The sequence below is a fragment of the Ammospiza caudacuta genome, chromosome 7 (assembly GCF_027887145.1).
Source record: "Ammospiza caudacuta isolate bAmmCau1 chromosome 7, bAmmCau1.pri, whole genome shotgun sequence".
Classification (NCBI taxonomy): Eukaryota; Metazoa; Chordata; class Aves; order Passeriformes; family Passerellidae; genus Ammospiza; species Ammospiza caudacuta.
This window is the reverse complement of record NC_080599.1, coordinates 40,981,056-41,001,735: the sequence shown is the minus strand read 5'-3', so window position 1 is coordinate 41,001,735 and position 20,680 is coordinate 40,981,056.

Here is a 20,680-nt window from a genome sequence, read left to right as displayed (position 1 = left end):
GAGCTGCTCTGCTCCCCACTCCCAGGACAAGCTGCAGAGGAGCTCTCCTCCCTAGGGATGTGGCCATTGTCCCTGCCCACAGCCAAGGCAATGACACATGCTGCTGCTGTGTGGCTCCCTGCCTGCTGCAGCAGCCCTGGGCAAGAGGCAGGTGCACAGTGCAGGGTCCCAGCAGCAGGGCAGTGCTTACCTCCTGCCCCATGCACTGCTGGGTCAGCACTGGGGGCCCTGCATGCCCAGGACATGCAGTGCTCCTTGCCCTGGGTGCAGATGTGGCAGCTCGCATGCTCAGGAGACAATAAAAATTCATCACAGCTGACAAACAAACAAACAGCCTCAGAGTGAAAGACATGTCAGCAGCATAAGCCCAGAACATGGGATCTGGCTGATCTCTGCTGATTCTGAGGGTGGCAAACTCTGTCTCCCACTTCTCTCCAGGGACCTGGCGAGGGACTTTGAGTGTGCAGGTCACCTGCTGCAGCAAACCCACCCTCCCAGCTGGCATAGGGCTCAGAGCCTCTTGGCCACACAGGCAATGCTGAATTTTGCTTGCCCAAAGTGAAGGAATGAGTTGGTTTGTGTTACTGTGCTGGTGGGAGTGGTGGTGGCAGCAGAAGAAGTGCTGGGCACGGCAGAGAGGAGTAAGCCAGTGAGCACAGGGGACAAAGCCATCCCCACAGTGTGTCACCCACAGCAGGATCACCTGGCAGAGGTGTTGGCTGCACTCATGGGGGCAATTCCTCAGAGAGCTGAGGAATACAGATTTTCATCCTTTCTCCATTCCTCCCCTCCTGAGACATCACTCCTGTACCTTCCCCAAACCATTCCTCCTCCCTAGGACCCACCTCGTGGTGCATGCCTGGCTTTATGCAGTGTTTTTGTTGTCTTGGTGAAGGCTGAGAGCAGGGCTATCAAACTGGGGGCAGAAGACACCCCTGAAGCTCACATGGAACGTCCTTGTCTCCCTCGTTGCCAGAGACAGCCCCATTGTCACCGAGCCCAGCATCCATGGCTTCTCCCAGCCCTGCTGTGGTGCCCAGCAGAGGTGTGGGGCAGGCTGCAGAGCTGCAGCAGCCCTGTAAAACCCACACTTTCAGCAGTATCAGACCCTGCAGCACAGTTAATGCACTCTCCTCTCCTTGCAGCACAGCTGACAGGATGTTCAGTGTCCCCTTGTGGGGTGTTCACCCGCTCTCCTGTCACAGAGGCTGGGAACAAGCCCTTCAGGGACTGGAAATTGTAAGTGGCGTTTCATAGAGTGCAGCTCAGAAAAAAATAAAAAGGTGCTGAAGCACAAGTGTTTCTGGGGCAAAGGATGGTCGGTGGAGTGACAGGCAATTATTTTCACAAATGTTAACGAATAAATGGACTTCCTCTTCATTACCAAGCCACTTCACAGTCATCAGTAAATAGTTCCAATGACAATTAGTGAAATTCTAAATGGATTAAGAAATTGGTTTATACACAGATAGCGATGCAGGGAGGTGAGGTGATAGCCCAGCCTCACTCCTTACTTTTCCTCCTGGGGGATTTTCCTGTGTGCTCAATGGGTGAGGCATTCAGCTCACCATTATTTTCTTCTCAGCTCTTTCTCGGGGGAACGGCTCTTGAATGAAATCCAGCAGTTTAATTTTGGTGTGATATGAATGGGCTCTGAATGTATTTAATGTTTAAAGGCAGCTATTGAGCTCGGAGCCTGCTCGGGAGGAGCAGCGGGAAGCAGAGCAGACCCCCGGGAAGTGCAGTGGTGCTACCACAGCTCTTTTCTTCCCTCTGCAGGCCACACTCTGATTTTCACTCCCGGACTGTCCCATAAACCTGGAGGCACTCCATCGCTTCAAGACTCCTTGAATGCACTAATTTTGTTTGTTTGTTTGTTTTACCGGGGTGAGGCAGGGATAAAACGCCATGCAGAGGAGCCAGGGAAGGTGCTGGATTCAGTGGGAGCCTCATCACCTTGTCAGAGCTCTGAGCCCTGCCACATCAACTCTGTGTGCTGGAAACTGCTGCTCTCCATTCCTGGGCATGGGCAGAGCTCCCTGTGCTCCCTGCGTTCACACGCTCACTTCCAGCCATGCAGTGCAGGTGGGCTCACATGGGATGTGCTTCCCACGTCTGGGCTCCCCTGGCAGGGAGCTGGGAGTGTGGATCCCTCCCAGCAAGTGGCACTGACCATCTCCTACCCCCTCCTCACTCTCTCCCAGAGATCACCTGGAGCACTGTGGGTCAAGGACAGCCTTGACACACAGCCCAGTTTCAAGCTACCACACAGCTTTTGCTGCACTTAAATTAATTTAGTGAGAGGAGACACCTTGGGCTAAGCGTGGTGTTAGCAACCAGCCAATCCAGGATGAGGTGGACTACTAAGAGTGGAGTCTCATCCTGTTTTTATCCAGACAACTCATTTGCTGCCCCAAACAAGGGTTTGCACCTCCCTGCTCAGCTGAACAACCTCCTCTTATTTCCCTGTCTATCCCCACACATCCCACTGGGAAACTTCCATGACTGCTGGGAAATTAAGGTGAGAAGACACAAAAGGAGTTTCAGGTCACCCTTCCAGCCATGTCTGCCTAGAAGAATCATTCTAGGACCAAGCAGACTTAGGCTGGAAAAAAATATGTCACATTTACTGAGTGACTTTTTTGACTAACAGCCAGACTTTGAAAAATATTAGCAAGGGTAAAACATTAAGTGACAGAACAAGGACACTTCAGATGAAGGATGTTGTTCTCCCTTTAATTTACTCCCCTCTACAGCCTTGCAAAGATCTCAGCAGAGTAAGTGTCCTTATTGATGGATACACTATCCTTGTTAAGATGGGACAATATACTTATTTACAGCTTTCATCATTGTCATGAAGGCACAAAGCAAACAGATATAACTAATGAAGATTTAGCTGTTACATAATGTCTTTGCCAACTCCGTGCAGAAGTCTGGGTAAAACCCCTGGAAATAAATCTTTTTATGAGAGCATTTTAAAATAAATTTAAGACATGAAGAGATGTATTTGTAGCTTGTATTACTTTCCTGGAAAGGTGTCTCAGGTTTGGATTACAAATGAAGTGATGGTCTGAGAAACACCAAGGAAGTGAAAGCCACATCAGCCCTACAATCCAAGCAGTGAATTTGCACATTCATGGTGATGCTCCATGGTAAAGGTGGTGTGAGCTGTGACCATTGGTACCACCAGCAAGATGCAGACTCAGTAATAAAGGATCAACAGGCAGCAGAGATGGAGGAGCTGCAGTAAAAGCTTCTTCACTTCATTTGATTCTCTCTGGATCCCTCTGAAGATGAGAACAGCCATGCAATGCCATGCAACTCATGGTGGCTGGGACAGTAAAGCTCCACAGTAAAGCGGGAAAGATAATGCTTTCACAGCCCCTGCAGGAGCACGTTTGGTACTACAGGAACAACCAGGTTCCTTGGATGTTCTCCACTGTCTGAGAATCACAAAGTCCAAGTTTTACCACTTACCACGTGGTAGAACTGGAGGTGGTGCATGATCACCTGGTCGGCTCCTGTGGAGCAGGGAATAGGATGTCTCTCTCTGTTTCCCACCACAACCTCACACAATCTTTTTACAGATCACACAATGAGGAAGAAAACTGTCCTTGCTAAATGATTTCTGATCTGTGTTGTCCCAAAAAGCACTCCCTAAACACAACTAAAAAGCAATCTGAGGCATTTAAATTTTCACTTTCTGGCCCCTTTCAAAAGAAAATGCCCCATGGCAAAACCACAGATGTGAATATCTGTTTTGGAACTGTGAATTCAGACAGGTATCAACAGCTTGATCCATCTCTGCTTGGTGACTATTTAAAAATTCCTTCTCCTCCACGTCAGGAGAAAAATGGCAAAGTAGAATCAGATTCAATGTTAGGAGGCAGGATAAAGGCATTCTCCCTTATGACAGGTTAGTCAGTGTTGGGGGGTCTGTCTCACAGGGAGGTGAAGTCTGGTACAAACCCTCTTGTCTAGAAATACTGAAGTCCAGCAGAAGCAATGAAGGAATGGTTTCTTCACAGCTGGGGCCTCATCCCAGAGCTTTTATTAAAGTTACAAGGTTTCCTCCATGATGTTCTGTGCTCCTTCTTTCCCTCCTTCATACAGAGCTCCCTCACTTGGTGTCTGCATCAGGGCCCCAGGGAGAGCCCCTCTGCCAGCACCATCCAGCTGCTGATGCTCCCTTGAGCATCAGGGTCAGCAGCTCCTCTTGCCCCAGCGAGGAGTCCATCAACACATCTAATTTCCTTTCACATCCAGGCTCAATAAAAGACAACTATATTTCACTGCCATTTCCCTGCAGTCACTGTGTTACAGACTCACAGAACTGGAAAGGAAATCCATGTCTTTGAGCCAAACCCTATAGATGCAAGATCCCCTTTCAAGCTTCAGCAAGAGCTGAACTTTTCTACAAAGCCTGTCAATCCATTTCTGGCTGAATCACATTTGAAAGAAAACTGGCCAGATAAGACACCTTTTTTTTTTTAATAGAAAGGAGCATTTTTGAATTGATGCTGAATTTCCTTTGACTAGTTGATGAAATAGAAGTCAAAAAGCTCTGAGGGTCAAGGATATATAGGAAGTGAGTACAGTCTTTAGAGTTACTATCCCTAAGGAAAAGAACCAGAAAGGAAGGCTGAGGCAAAATGGTTGCTGAGACAACGAAGGAGGAGGGGGAAGGAGGAAGGAAAAAGTGGTAAAATCAAACTTAATGGCTTGCTGCAGTTTGTGGGGACTGAGGAAACAAATTCTGGAGCTGAAGGAGTTGTCAGGCAGTGAGATAGGGTTACACATCCTCCACACAGAGCCCGCAGTGCTGGCTTGATTAGGAGAAGGGACTTGGGATCACTACAGACAGAGCCGCCTTGCTCCCCGTCAGCTTGCACAAGTAATCAGCATCCCAAAATGACAGCTCCCTCCAGGGCTGAGATTTCTTAAAACAAAACTAAAATAAAAATAAGAGGCCTCTTTAGTCCTGCTGCAAACCTAGCTACACTACCAAAAAGAAAATAATTGTTAAGAGACAGAAACACTCTGACATTCTCCAGCAACCTCCCCAATGCTAATCTTCACCACGATAATAATAATAACAACAATGACTTACATTATTCCTACACCACAGTTGAGCAGCTCATATCCTGAGGAATACATCAGACTTGATAAACTACTGCCATCAATTTGCACAGTGTGATGAGACTTAGCGTGGGAGGATGCTGATGTTTCGTGATGCCCTAAAGAAGCTGAGGACAAAATGTGATAAAGATTCCCCCCTGCAGACCTCAGTTTCCAGGGAGGATTTTGAGTACATGAAAGGGGAAGCATACAGTTTGGGACATTGGCCAGGACACAGGAAATAATGCCCTTGTGCTTGGCCAAAGTATCAGTGAAGCTTCATTAGTGCCAACTCCAAGCCTTAAAAATCCTTGAGATGGGGGCCAAAATTGAATGATATTGGCTTAGATATGATGGGGACTTTTTTTTTCCCCCAGCAGTAGAGATTTTTTGTTCTTTCTGGTTTCTGTTCCCAGAGAGTGCATTTTTATACTTTTCTCCATCATAATGAGCTCTAGCAGCAAGTCTCATATATGCATGAAATTTGGGAAGTTTACTGCACAAACTAGGACTTGAGGGAAAACAATAAATCTCACCAGTTTCACAGGAGAATTGCCAATGCTGGTGCTCAGCTGAAGCTCCTCTCCACTCTCACACTCCCCCCCTCTCCTGGCAAAGCTCTGAGATGTGCAGCATTCCAAGCTGCAGCTCCAAGGGTGGCTTTCCAAGAGGCCCGCAAGAAACAAGGTATTCACTGAGCAATTAAACCAATGAAAACAGCTTTTTTTTGGATGTAGGAGGCTCTGGAGTCAGAGGAAGGTGTGGGGTCTCACAGACCCACTCTGATGGTCAGAGGGCACTGCTGCTGTGGATTTTCTCCTGGCTAAGGAGGCCTAAGCTCACACTTTAATTTTTCCTTTGTGGTGGGATGGATAGAATCTTCTTCTTTTGATCCATAATTTATTTTTATAAACCTTGTAAGGACTTAATATATTTAAAACTATCAGTTCTCTATCAGATGTAGTCAGTGTTAACCAAGGCACCCACTGGGTTGTGATGCTCACAAGGACCAACAGACCCCTGCAGCCTCCTTGCTGTGATCACTCCAGGAAATTCCCCTTCCAAATCCAGGGAAACCAATTCCTCAGATCCCTCCTGGCAGTGTCTGTGGCTTTTCTCCTCTCACCTACAAGATTCCTACACACAGGGAAGGCAGGAATGGTGTCACAGGGCCTGGTGCTGCCTGGGCCATGTGCCCAGCTTGTATTCTTGGGACAGACCTGAGACCTGGCTCATATTTTTATTGGGAAATATGCAGCAGAACAGTTCTGAAGTTGCACAATTCAATTAGAACCAAACAAACCAAAACAAAACAAACCAAAACACCTCCCAAACCCCACTAGTCTCTCAGTAACCTCTTTAACGTTTTGCTAACCTGTTTTTCTGTGCCTAAATGAGCAGAAAGCAACAGAAATATATTTTAACAGATCGTTTCCCATGTCTTTCCTGCCTCCCCAAGGCAGGTTTAATATCTGTCCAGAGGGAAAACTTCATCTCCAATAAATCATCAATTACTGCAGCGCTTAAACGTCGCTTGTCCTTCAGTGTTCTGCTAGCAGGGATTGATTCCCTGCACACCCTGGAGCGGGATCCCTTCAGCCCAGCCCTCTGCCATCTCCTGAGCCCCTTGCTGACCGTGGAAGCCGCTCCCGGTCCCCAGGGATGCTCCCAGCGCTGGGATGTGCCCGGCAGGGATGCGGGGGCTCCAGTTACCAGCAGATGGCAGCTGGAGATCACAGAGGGAAATTTGGGAGTTCTCTGCTCCTGCAAGCACAGCCCACAAATCCCGGGTGAGCTTGGCACAGACACGGACACGGACTCACCACCGATCCCGGCTTTTCACCCCGAGCTGGGGGGATGCACAGGGAGCCCCAGCAAGGACACAGAGGAGAGGGTGGGGAAAAGACACGGTGCTGATCCTTACAGACATTGGAAACAGAATTAAAAAAAAAAATCTACAAATTCACAGGCCACATCTCTCCTCCCTTCACCCCAGGCTCAACCTCTTAAGCCACAGAATCATTTAGATGTCATTTTCTAACCCAATCCCACCACAAACTCTCTCATGCAGGTCCCAGCCAGCCCTCAAATGCATTTTAGGCAGGGTAACTCAGAGGACAGGAGCAATCCCTGTTCTCCCTCCACACCAAAGCCTCACCCACAGCCATCACTGCAGCAGCCCCCCAGAAATGAGCATTACCCTGTTATCAGCTCTTGCCTCTTTCCTTTTCAGCTCCCACTACCCATGAATGTCCCTCCCTGCACCACAGTCAGTCCTGCAATGGGATTCACTCTCTGTGCCGTGGCACAGCCCCAGCTCCACACCTTCTGAGGTGTTCTCTGTTCTCCTTCCCCTCCTCCCAGCTGGCAGCCCCGGTGAGCTGTGTCACAGAAACCACCTGTGAGAAGGAACCATCCCCAAATCATCCCCACCTCTCACCCAGAGGAGCTGGCTTTGAGGAGCTGGAAACGTGAGAGAATCCACCCAGTCCCTCAAGCACTGATTGAATAATTGCTGCTTCCTGAGGAGGCCAAGATGGGCTCTGCTAATGCAGCTGGGTCACCCCTCCAGCCCAGGCAGCAGGAATGCTTTGTTTTAAAATATATTAAAAAGCCAAAGATAACCCCCCAGGTTAAAAAAGTTCCTTGCTGTCTAAGGGCCAGATCCATATCTAATCCTGAGGTGCAAGAAGCACTGTGTATCCTCTGCATCCCTGGTTAAATGTGTAGGACAAAGGTGTGTCCCACCAGGGGCACTTCTGGGCAGCCAATGCTCAATTTGGGGTCCACTGACCCCCTGAGCAGCTTTCACCCCCAGGAGGATCCTTGCTGTCCCAGCTCCTTGCACAGGCAGCACAGAGATTATGCACACACAGAAGCTTTTCTTGGCTGGGACAGAAAATGAAAATAGCATTTTTCCCATTCCCTCACCCCCCCACAGCTTCAGTTCTGCAGGAGCCAGTGGAGCCAAAAAAGGGGCTAGACAAGACATCAAGCACTACCCATTTAATCCAGCTCCAGTTCCTCATTTACCAATGTCAGCCTCCTGTCCAAGCTTTCTTTGGCTTTCATCTCTTCTTTTATCTGCATGCTGTCTCTGGTTTGCCCCTTCTGGTTGCTACTGCTTTGATCTCTTGAACTTCTGCAATCCAGACCCAAATCCATGAGAGCTTATGCTGAAGAGTTTCCATTTTTTTCCTGTTGTTACGCTCTTTAAATTCTTCCTTTGAAAATTTTCCTCTGAAAATTCTGGCAAATTCTTTCTGTGCAGTAAATGAGGAGTTTTGATGTCCAGCCTGGGCAAGTGATCCTTTGATAATTCCCCAGACCTTTAGAAATTTGCATCCCTGTGTTTTTTTTTCTTTCTTCCATCCCAATCCAGTGGTAGATCCCCTGTGCAGGCTGAGGCTGTACCAAGATGGGAGAGGTCTACAAGAGCCCCAGAATTCATTGTAGAGTTTTACCAATACTGTGTTATCTGGTTGTTTTGTGGCACAGAGAGTGTCTACACATACAGACAGTATTCCATAATTAAATTTATAAGATAAAACATGAGAACAGTGGGAACTCTGTGTGCTAACGCATTTAATTCCAGAAATCGATATTTCTTATTCAAAGGTGGAAGGGGATTCTTTATTTCGTCATGAATACAGGGAGAAGAGGAAACAAAGCAATAGCAGAAAGACAGGCAGGTTTTTCAGCAAGTTTTGCCATTCCCAGGTAGGGATGTAGGCATCCTGCAGTTATGGGAGGGCTCATCTTTCCCATCCTGGAGAGTGCAGGAGCCCTGCCGCAGAGCAGGGCAGGGCAGGGGCTGTGTGGATTCCCTGTGAGTGCACCCAGCCTGCCTGCTCAGAAAGCAGCCCCTCCTGCCGCTGTGCAGTCGTGTTGGAATAGCTGTGTGCAAGGGAAGTGGCCTCGCTTTTACTCACAAGTGTGGGAGAAGAAAAACACGAGAATGCATTGTTGTGCTTTGAACTTCCTAATTCCTCACCCTAAGGGACAGAGTCAGGGCAGGCTGTCCAGCCTGTCCCTCGTGGCCTCTGGCTGATATGGACTCAATGGAAAAGGAGCTGGGGTCACTGCACTCAAGTGTCTGCCCCGGACCCACCTGGGACAGCCCCCTCAGCCCAGAACCACTGCAGGGTGGGGGCTCCTCTGCCCAGAGCCTGAGCTGGGGAGCAGCTGGGCAGCAGGACCTGCCTCCCCTCACAGGCAGCCATCCCAGCCCAGGGCCCTGCTGCCTCTCCTCAGGCTGATTCCTTTTGAAAGCAAAGCACATAACATAAGGCCTGTGTTTATTTTCCCCTTAAATTAGGGTGGCTTGATTTTAATTGAGAGATCTGCCAGAATAAGGCACGTTTGTGCAGCTGTCATCAGAAATGCATGCTTGCTTTTTTCTCTTTCTTTCTTTCTTTCTTTCTTTCTTTCTTTCTTTCTTTCTTTCTTTCTTTCTTTCTTTCTTTCTTTCTTTCTTTCTTTCTTTCTTTCTTTCTTTCTTTCTTTCTTTCTTTCTTTCTTTCTTTCTTTCTCTTTCTTTCTTTCTTTCTTTCTTTCTTTCTTTCTTTCTTTCTTTCTTTCTTTCTTTCTTTCTTTCTTTCTTTCTTTCTTTCTTTCTTTCTTTCTTTCTTTCTTTCTTTCTTTCTTTCTTTCTTTCTTTCTTTCTTTCTTTCTTTCTCTTTCTTTCTTTCTTTCTTTCTTTCTTTCTCTCTCTCTCTCTCTCTCTCTCTCTCTTCCTTCCTTCCTTCCTTCCTTCCCATTTCCCTTCCTCTTTTATTTCCTATATCAATTTCCTTGATGCAGCCCTTTCCAGGTTCCCAGGGGGATCTCAGGCAGCCCCTGAGATGAAGTGGCACATTTGTGGCACATTGTACCTGGTGACACACTGGTGGCACTGGGCAGGCCATGCATGGCAGCTCCAGAGAGAGGGCTGCTGGGGACAGATTGACACAGCCTCTGTCTCACAAGGAGTTTTCCCACTGCTGTGGCCCAGACTTCCCTGTAATATGTGGAGTTTGTGAAGTTTTGAAGGAAGGCTCCAGGTTTGCATCATTCCCAGACCCGGAGCAGAACAGCTGATGGACAGTGGTCCTGGCTGTGGGAGGCTGAAAATGGCTCCAAAAGAGCAGCTGCCCAACAAGGAGAGGGGTTTTGCTGGAATCCTGTGTGGCATCCCCACCCCAGCACCCTCTAACCTCCCCAGCCCCTTGCTTTGTATCAAAGAAGTCAACTTTACATTGTGGAAAGCAACCAGGGAGATCCAGCCCTGCCTGATTCATTTTCTCAGATGGAACAGCTGGAAAAAGACAGTAGCCTGAGAAACTGGCTGACCTTTTTTGATGCATTCAGCTGTCTAGCCTTGTATTTGTCCTGTAAATAATTTGTCAAAAACCAAAGAACCCCAAAACAACCAATCAGCATTAAAATAAGAGCCCAAACAAAACAAGAGAGACTTCCTTTTCCAGCCTTGCTCTTCTGCAGTTGCTGGTCTGAAGCAGTTTAATCTAAAGCAGGCTTTGGCAATTGCTGGAGAAAGCAATGTCCGTGATGGGTATTTAGAGACCAGGGCTCGCCTGCCCTGCACTGTCCAGGGGTTTATTACCTGCTGAAAAATCTTAATGTGCTTCAGGTGCTATGTGATGTCCAGATGTCGTGGCAGAAGCCACTTGGAGAGTGCTGCTGATAGAAATGCTGCTGGGTGAACGCAGAAACATTAGTGCCAAATGTGATATTCAGTCCCAGTTCATCTATTTGTAGAGAAACACAGGCTGAGCTGCTCGGGGCCCGAGGCTCATCCATCCCAGTACCCTGTTCATGGCAGTCAGCTGCAGTAGGTTCTTAATGCACAATATCAGGGCATGCAGGTCGTGGCTCAGGGCCAGTGATTTGTGGTGCTGGGATTTCCTGTGCCAGACATAGTGCCTTTGTATTTAATAGCCCCTGGTGAGTTTTGCTTCCAGGAATTTACCTAGCTAATTCTAAATCCCTTTGTACCCACAGTTTCCTGTGGCAAGCAGTTTCACAGCTCAACAATACGTATTGTTTGGTGTCGCCCATTTTTTCATACCCTGAAGCTGGGTGAGTGTTCCCTGCTGGATGCCACTCAGGACCTGCCCCGGATCCAGCTGACACAGGAGAAATGGATGGATGGGTGGATGGAATCTGAAACAGCAGTGCTTTGTGATCAGATGGGTGATTATCAGCAGGCCACAAGCAGGGTGTGTTTTAGGAGCCAAGACACAGCTCATCCTCTGCCTCATTGCTAACAGGTCTCATGGTGTTGTCTGCTTTATGGACAAAGGGGATCCTTGAGAATGAGCAGGAGAAGATGGGCACAGTCTGGGCAGGGAATGAAGGGCAGCATGGAACCAGATGTGTTTGTCAGAGCAGCAGAAGATGGTCAGCTTGAAGGCAGCATCCCCTGTGAGGAATGTGGAAATTGTGTTCTAACAGCTTTATGCCCAGTTCAGGGAAGGAAAAGAGAGTTGCAAGCTGTGATCTGTATGCAAAGACTTGGAAGCAAGACTTAAACTGGGAAATCCGACAGGGAGAACGGGCACAACACCTTTTGTTGCAACACATGAGGGGACTGATTTCTCTAGAGAGGTCAGTGAGACCAACCTGGCAGACACAGTTGTCCCTTTCATCTGAGCAGTGACAGCTTTCAGGCTAAAGCTCACCAAGTGGCTGGGCCCTGACAAGGTAGAATAGGTGTCTTTAAATTAGGTCACTCAAGAAGTTCAACTTTTCAAAGCCACCTGCATCATTTCTACCCTTATCAGGAATAGTACTTGTTGGGAATTGTTCAGCAAGCTATGGCTCAGGCATGGGGGATTTAGAAATTGTTCTCAAATCCACATATGGTAAAAGCATCACAGTGCTTTATTTCCCTATGAACACGAGTGATGAAGCAGAAGTGGGAATGTTTTCTACTTAGAGTCCAATTTCCAGAATTGCTCAGCTCCCATTTAGGCAACAAAGTCATTGGCCAGATGTGGGAAAGAGACAGTCAAAGGGATGGTGCTGAGCAATCCTGTGTGGCTCCTTCCTCGAATGAGAAACTCAAAGCCTCCTCAGCTGACTGTGAGCCCTTTCCAAGGGCTATTTATGCATCCAGAGGCTATTTAAAAGCTTCATGGTTGACCTCAGGCACACGCTGGATGGTCAGCACATTTTTCTGGGAAAGCAGAGTGCAATTCAAGATTTCTTGTAACTTTTTTTGTTCACCTGACACATGTGCTCCAAAGACAGTGAAAGATGAGAAAATAATACGGGCTTGATAAATGACCGAAAGAAAGTTTCCGATCTGCAGCGGTTCCCATTATTCTTCTTATTCTTGGCATCAGCAGAGTTATGGCAATCTCCCCCTTCCCCCTTCCCAAGCTCTACTCTGTTAACATTTTTTTTTTCCTGTCAAATTCACAGGAGTGGCACCTGGGAGCATTTTGACCAAGGGGAAATTGACTGAGCAAAGTTGCCTCTTTTCAAATACATTTTCTTCAGGGACTGGAATGAATGAGAATCATAGTCATAACATGGCTAAACAGTCTTTGTTTAACTTAATGCAATATAATAACCTAAGTGTTGCAACACAGCTCCTTGCTGTGACATCCTTTTTCCATTTGCTTAATTTTCACCCCAAACACACGCTGTTAATAAGCTGCTGAGAAAATACAGCTCTTGTGACAAAATCCAGAAACTGAGCCCCTGTATGGTGTGTTAGATACACAACTCTTATTTGGACTGGCAAGTGGCACTGAAATTGGTATTGCAAAACAGATCCATTTTTCTTGCTGCCAGATGTGATGGACAGATGAAAAGGGAGGGCTGGAGAAGTGAATGGCAATAAGCAGAGAACAAGTAAAACGAAATCCCTGACAGAACAGTAACATGTGAGTTAGAATAGACATGTGATTGCCAGAAGGGAAATGCAGGATGCGGGGTGCTTTGTCAACAGCCAAAGTTAAAATAAATGTCACACTGGCACTGAAAACTACAAGATTAAACTCCTCCTGGTGATTTATAATTTACAAGAGAAAAAGGCAGACAGACACCCAGTGACTGAGCTCAAAAGAAAAACTCCTATTGACTTTAGTGGGTTTTGGAGAGGATCCAGTGCAGTAAAGGTTCTGATCTGATCTCTGGAGTCAGAGTATGTTTGACCAGTGATTTTAATCAGCAGAATCAGGCTCTTAATCACAGTTTGGTTTACATTTACTGCCTTTTTACTTGCTTTGTAGCAAATCTGGAAGTCATACTTGTTCTTTAGGAGCTAAGTGAAAGTAAATAAAGACTGCCATAAAATTTTGACATCTTTAAATTAAAAGACAATTGCATTAAGGAATATGAATAACCCTTTCCCCCTTGGTTTTACCAAACCAGCCCAATGCTCTAGAGAAGCCTGAAATAAACTCTGGTTTTGTACAGGCAACAATATCTTGAAAGTTGCACCAATTCTCCTGCAGATTGCTGGGGAAAGGAGATTTTCTCCAAGAGAAAATGCAAAATATTGTCTTCCTTGGTGAAAGCTGAAAAATGTGTTTTATATAGTTTATGAAAAGTAACTCATACAAAAAAGACATGGTGCTGTGTGGAAAATAGGCAAAGACTCTGGTTCCTAGATCTTTATCCTTCCCACAGCTACAGCATTCTGTGACTTTTCTGTCAGGGATTTCCAGACTCCAGTTGGAGAGTGAATTTGCCAGGCACTGAATACTGAGATCCAAGATGCAAAATCAAGGACAGAATGCAAAAAAAAAAAAAAAAAAAAAATTCCAACTTCAACTTTGGCCACTCAAATCTTTTCTGAGAGTCTCAATGCTTTAGGCAACTTTAGGCAACAGACCAGTGTCTGTGGATGGAGTGTTCAGAGCTTCATTTCCTTTGTAGAAAAGGAAATGTCTTACAGAAATATCCACTTGTGTGGGAGTGGATGGTTTATAAGCATATAGAAAACACATAAATGCTGCTGAGGCTCTCCACATATTGGAAGTGGCTGTGCAGGGGCTCTATTAGCCCTGGACAATTTGGGAGTGGCATTCCAACCAAAGAAAAGGCTGCCTGTTTGACACTCTTCCTTCAGGAGAACTGAGCTACTGAGAGGACTGCAGGGAGCCAAATGCAAGTGATCTGCCAGGGATGGTGAATTCAAACATATTTTACTCAATTATTGATGACTTTATTCAGTTATTTATTGGATGAGTAAGTTTTCCTTTCAGTTAGACCCTCTGAAAGCTGGAGACACGCAATTTATTTTTAAATTATGGATTTCAAACCTCATAAGCCTATGACTTCCCAAAAGAAGAAACATTTCAGATGATAACTAACCAAATTATTTTGCTGTAGTCTGACTATTGGCACTTTTTTGTAGAATCTCTTACTTCTATCTGCAAAAACCAAACAAAATGGGTGATTAACAGTTTCCAGTGTTCCAGAAGTTACGTCAGGCTCTGTCAAAGAGCTCCTGGGCTGTTCAAAGAGCTGTCTGAAGGGATTACAGATCCCTCTTGTTGATGAGATCCTCTGCACAGAGACCTGGCTCAACAAGGCTGAGTCAGAGTCATGGATTAGTGAGCAGAGTCCTTTTGAAGAGTCAGGAGAAAATCCTTCCCCATGCCACCCCCTTTGTGGTTCTGCTGCTTGCACAGAACTGGAGACAATTCTGGGCAGAAATTTCTGGCAGCCACGAGCCAACATAAGGCACAGGCATTGCTCTGGGGCAGAGCCTGTGGCTGTGATCATCCAGGAGAGGAATGACTGACTGTGGGATAGCTGGAAATCACATAACTGAGATGGGAACGCAAACACTAGGAAAAGAAAGAAAACCTAAAGGCAAGAAAGAAGGCAAAAGGTACTGCCTGCATTTGGAAAGGAAAAAAAAAGTATTATAGCAGTTTCTCTAATGCATAAACATTGGGAAAAATCTGAAAATATCTCTACTTTATGGAGACATCTTCATTGTTTGAAGGGGTTTTTCTGCTGGGGATGAGAAGTCAACACAGCTGCAAGGCCTTAGATTTGAAGGACAAAAATTACTCAGAGAGTATGGGCAAGATTGCCCACATAAGCTACGAGTGGAGACAAACATGAATCACATGGACAAATAAAAACTCCAAGGAGCAATACCCAGAAACTTAGTGCTGTCTGTCTCTGTGAGACTGGGATTAGATCACACATTAATTGTGATTTTTGTTTGACATTAAAAATTCCTTCGGAGCAGGCTTTGTGTAACAGCAGCATTGCTGGAAAGAAAAGGTCCTGAAAAATGTCTTCATAGTTTTCCATGTATGTGTATAAATATTAAACTGCCTTCCTTTCAGACATGCCACTGAACTTTGCTCTTGTTTGCATGTTGAACCTGGAAACTTCTCAAAAGTTTTGCCTACGGATAATTCATGAGTTAAAGCCCAAATTGAAATGCCATGTTACAACTTGTAGAAATGTTAGACAAATATAATGACCATATTTTCCAGTTACCTAATACCCACTCAAAATATAAACCCCAAAAGAACAGAATTGTTTTCATTGCTGTTAACCAGACAATATCACTCCATCTAAATATAGTATGTGATGAAACCAATTTAAATATTGTCCAAGTATTTAACACTGTAAATATTAGACTTAACACTCCATAAAAACAGGCTTTGATGATGTAGGCTGACAAAGGGAGACTAGTTAATTGCAGATTACATCATGGCTAGGACAGCATCACTGCTAGGACAGCCACGATAAATGTGAGGTGCAAAGTAAATCTAATAAAATGAAAATAGTCTCTGTTCAGTGTTCACCTTTATCAGCTTTGCTAACCTTTCTTAGCAAAGACTGGAGGGGGAATGTAGTCCTAGGTAAAGGAGTATCTGGAGTTCAATATGTTGGTGAATTTTGCATTTAAGGCCTGACACAGAAAAATATCCAAATCTGTGTTTGACTTCTAGGATGGGGTTTTGTCCTTTTCACTACAACAGGGCTCATATGACCTTCTGACATTTTCCTGCAGTGGGAAGATTTCCTGAGTCAAGGTCTGAATCTACCTCATGTTGTAAAATATGGCACAGCTCCATCAGAGTTGGGGAAACAAAATTTTAAAGCTTTTGGTTACTGATAACTTCAAAGGATTTCTTAAACTTCTGAGTTCAGATAACTATCTTGAAAATGGGGACAATTTCCTGGCAGTGCAGGCCTGATTTTCTTCTTGTAGCAACCTGCAGCCTTGTGTGTCTATCAATCTGAGTTAACCTTCCTTGAAATCTGCCCAGATATGGACATAAATATGGATTCTGCCCTGCATTGTACAAAGGGCAGTTTTGTGGTACCAGGATGCCCTCAAAGCCTGGAGGTGGGATTTGTCTACATGGATTTAGCTTCAGGCTCATAGTGGTAGGAATTTCAGCCTCCAGGTGAAGCCTGGCCCCTCACTGGAGCCCCTGAATGGGATGGAGGCATCCATTCCATCATCCTCTCCCCTCCACCAAGGGCCCCCAAATGTGGGGTATGGAGCCTTCACTCTTACTTGCCCAAGACACCAAAAGTGCATTTCAATGGACTACAAAAAGTGCATTTATTTTCCTGAAAGGACAGTGAATAATTCTGTGTAAGTTCCCATCTTTCATAGTGCTGAGCTGATAAAGCATCTTGGGGGGACTTCATTTATTGTTGAAATCACTGAAGGTGTTTCTGGTGGCTGATGTGACCAGCAATGGCTGCCACTGCATTTTGGGCATAAAGGCTATATAATTCCCAAAATGCTGTTTGCCTCTCTTATTTCATGGATCTCTTTTTCTCTCCTTCTGCTCTATATAAGTTGAGTTCCTGCGCTTTCTACAAGATCCTTCAGTGCCCAAAACACCTAAAATCAGTGATGTTGGAAAGAGCCTCCTGCTAACAAAGGATCTGGTCCCAAAGTGGCTTGTGAGGCCTGTTAACACATCAGAGTAAAATCAAAATAATGATGTTATATAGAGTAAGTGAGTCCAGCTGTCGATGTTGACACTCCTGAGCCATGAAAGGAGAAATGTGATATAACCTTGGGTACCTGTGGTTTGTGCAAGCCCAGCTCCCTTGCCTGGCTTTGTGTTTGCCTGCACACAGGGATTGTCACCTGCAGAGATGCAGTGGTTTAGGTCTAGAGCTGGTGGTCAGCATCACCTCAGCAGCAAAGCCAGGAACTGAAATCTGCACTGGTTATAACAACTGTCTTGTGCGTGTGTGTGTGTGTGTGTCTTTGCTTCTCCTCCCTGTTAGGTGATTGCTGTCCTCTGTCACAAGAGACACAGGATCACCCTCAGCCATGCTCCACACGAGTGTCCAGCACAGATTGCAGCAGCAGGGCACAGCTTCCACAGGCCAGGAGCACACTGATCTCCAGAGCAGGCAGGAATGGGATGCAGGCCCCCCTCCAGCTTCCCTTGTTTCTACTGTATTTTTCTTTCTTAATTAACCCTGCACCACGTTACTGACCCAAAGACGTGGCAACAGCAGTGTTGAGAACTGCAGGGATTAAGACATTTGCGTTATAATACCTCAGCCATGAGATCATAAATGCCCTTATGCTGTATTTTGTTATCCTGGGTTGATAATGGAGGCTGATAAAACTCCCACTTTCTCTCTGTGTTCCAGTGAGTTAATGTGTCTGGGCTCGTGAGATCCCGGCAGGCAGAGAAAGCAGCAGCACCGAGTCCCCAGTCTCGGATGTAATCAAGTAATGAGGCTGTTTGAGGACATTACTTGTTAACATATTAGCAGGTACCAGGGGTAAGTGAGTGTTTATTTAGTCCTGGTGTAAAAGCATGTCCAAAATGATTTATGCTGGAAGCTGTTTCACAGCAAACAGGCTGCTTTCATGAAAGCGGCTCAATCACCATCTCCCGCCTGCCCTCATAAATCATATTCAGGTGCTAATGTAACCAAAAGGTTTATATAATCTGCACCATCAGCCTGGAGGTCTGGGGGGGTACAGTAATGGCCTGCCTGCATTAATGCCTTCTGCCTCTAAAGACTGATATTTGAGGGGAGTCAAATGATTGATTTAAAGAAGAAAGAAAAGAAATAAACTTCCATGACAAGTAACAAAGTGTATGCACAGCTTTCCAGCCACATTGTACACACACAGGAGTAACTTGCCACTGTTGAGATCTACTGCTGGGACTGGTTTTGCATCAGGATAACTTCCATACATATTCTCTAACAGAAAGTGGACTGTGATTTTAAGGTAACAATGACAGATACCAGAAGCACAACACTGTAAACTGGGATTTGCTTTTTATGTTCCCCAAATTTCTCTGGTTAGAGATTAGTTTCACATTATTGAACTCTTTTTCTTACTGGTGGAGGACTCCTTTGAGAGATGACATAGGTCTGGAAGGACCTTCTGGACCTACATCCAAAACCTAACTTCATTCTGTTCCATCTTAAAAGTTGCCACAGATCATCTTTTTCTGCTGTTTACTTCTTCACGCTCCCTCCTCTTCCTGAGCAATGTTACAAGACCACATTCCCCTTCTTCCCAGTTTTCAGGTCAAACTTATTCATTGCCAGATTTTATCCTATTCTTCCTGTTCTCTTTCCTATGCCAACATCATCCTTTAGTTTAAATAGCTTTTCTCTTCCACATGTATTTTACCACTGGATAGGTTTCTACCTTGGGTCTCCATGAGGTCTTATGGAACCATAACCCCCATAAAATCTTCCACTTTCTTCAGACAAAAGTCTTATTTTAGTTCCCATTAGTCAATATTAACTTCTCTCAGCCTTCAGTGGACAGGTTCTCAAACAAGAGAAACTGTCTCATAAACCAATTTGGATCAGTCTCACAGTGGCACATACCCTTGAGCAGCACACAGCTCTTACCTACAAAGCTGCAGCTCCCTCTTTTGCTAACAGCACTGTTAGTGCTGAAAAGAAGGTTTCAAAATATTGTATCATAATACTTTGATTTGGGAATGATGCTTTATGAATACAAGGGGTGAACATATTTTTTCTGAGGAGTAGCATCATGTTACTTGTTTGCTGAAAGTGTCTGGGACTTACTGATGGACCATGAAGTCCAGATTGTAGGTAATGACTGTGCTTGGACTTCAGCTGTTAATTGCTCTTCATTATTTGCTTCTTATGAGTCATATTATGCCATTATAAAGTCATAAAGCATTAGGAGTTGAATAAGGACACAGGAGGGATACCAAGCAAAATAAATCACCAGCCATGGGCAAAGATCAGTAAATATTTGGTATGAGCAGATTGAAGTTAACAAATAATGTTAAAACTTAGTTTGGTGACTAAATGATCGAAAAGAATTTGTGGAAGCATTCAATAATAAATAAGTTTTTTTGTGGCTGACAAAGCTAATGAAGCTGCCCTCTGTGGTATTGTTTGGGGTTTTTTAAAATTTCTTTCCCCATCACAACAACCCATTTTTTGGTTTTGGTAATGCTCTATGCTAGGTTAAGGACAGCCAAGTTTTTTGTATGAGCTGCACCTCTTACAAAAGCAAATAAAAGGAATTAAGTCAATCCAGACTGTAAAGCAGCCCACAGATACTCACAAAGGTTGAGTTTGGTTGATGTGCATCATGGACAAACAAAGTTGCATCTGCAAGGTGCGTGGTAGTTCCGGTTACAGAACAGGCTTGTGGCAATTCCTGTATTATGTCCCTTTTAGTTCATTTGTGACAGACCAAAGAAAACCTTTACAGCAAGCAGAGATGCTGATCAGCTGCTAGAAAGCTGGTTTGTGAAGAGCAGGGGCATGGTGAGTCTAGAAAAATCCAGGTCTATATGTTAGGTACATAAATGAGATGTCCTTTCTTTCTTGGGAAAACTGATTGCAGGATATTCTGAGGAACAGGGACTTCCAAATGTTCTACTAATTGACTAGAAAATGTTTAGACAGTGACTTCTTGCTTCTACAAGAAAGTAGTGGCATCAGTCCTCCTTGGTTTTGTTTATTTGTTTTGGGCACTCTAGAGAAGCTGGTGGGAATCACAGTCAGTACTTGTATCACCTTGTATTTTTCATGCTTGATTTCATTCCTGTTAAAGTAATTGAGGTAATGTGACAAGGGTCATTGAAAATAGTCTTAAATAATCTTCTCGAGTCCCTTTGAGCTGTGTATTAATTAGGGTGTGAACTTGGCTGGGTGTTGGTTTGGGTGTTTGGCCACCACTGATGCCAAGTTCTCCAGAGGTTTGCTGCATGATGTTGGGCAAGTCTGCCTGCTCTGTCTCACTCAAAGTTCCTTGGCACTGATGTTTCTGTCTGGCTGTAGGCATGGCTTCCATTCAGCATGAGGATGGGGGGGCCTCAAACTACACAATTCTAGTACAAAAAACCCAAATTTACAGAAAGACTGTTTATTGCACATAATGAATCAGCTTAACTGTGTCATTCTCATTCTGAGAATTTCATTTAGGCATCAAAGCCATCACCACAGGATGTAAATAGTCTTTCAAAAATTAAGTAAAGATGACACACATGAGCTGATTTATAATTCTTTTACTCCAAGTCATGCACATATTGTGGCTTTTTTTCTGTGACAATTTATTTCAATTTTATTCCTTTCTCCAATAATC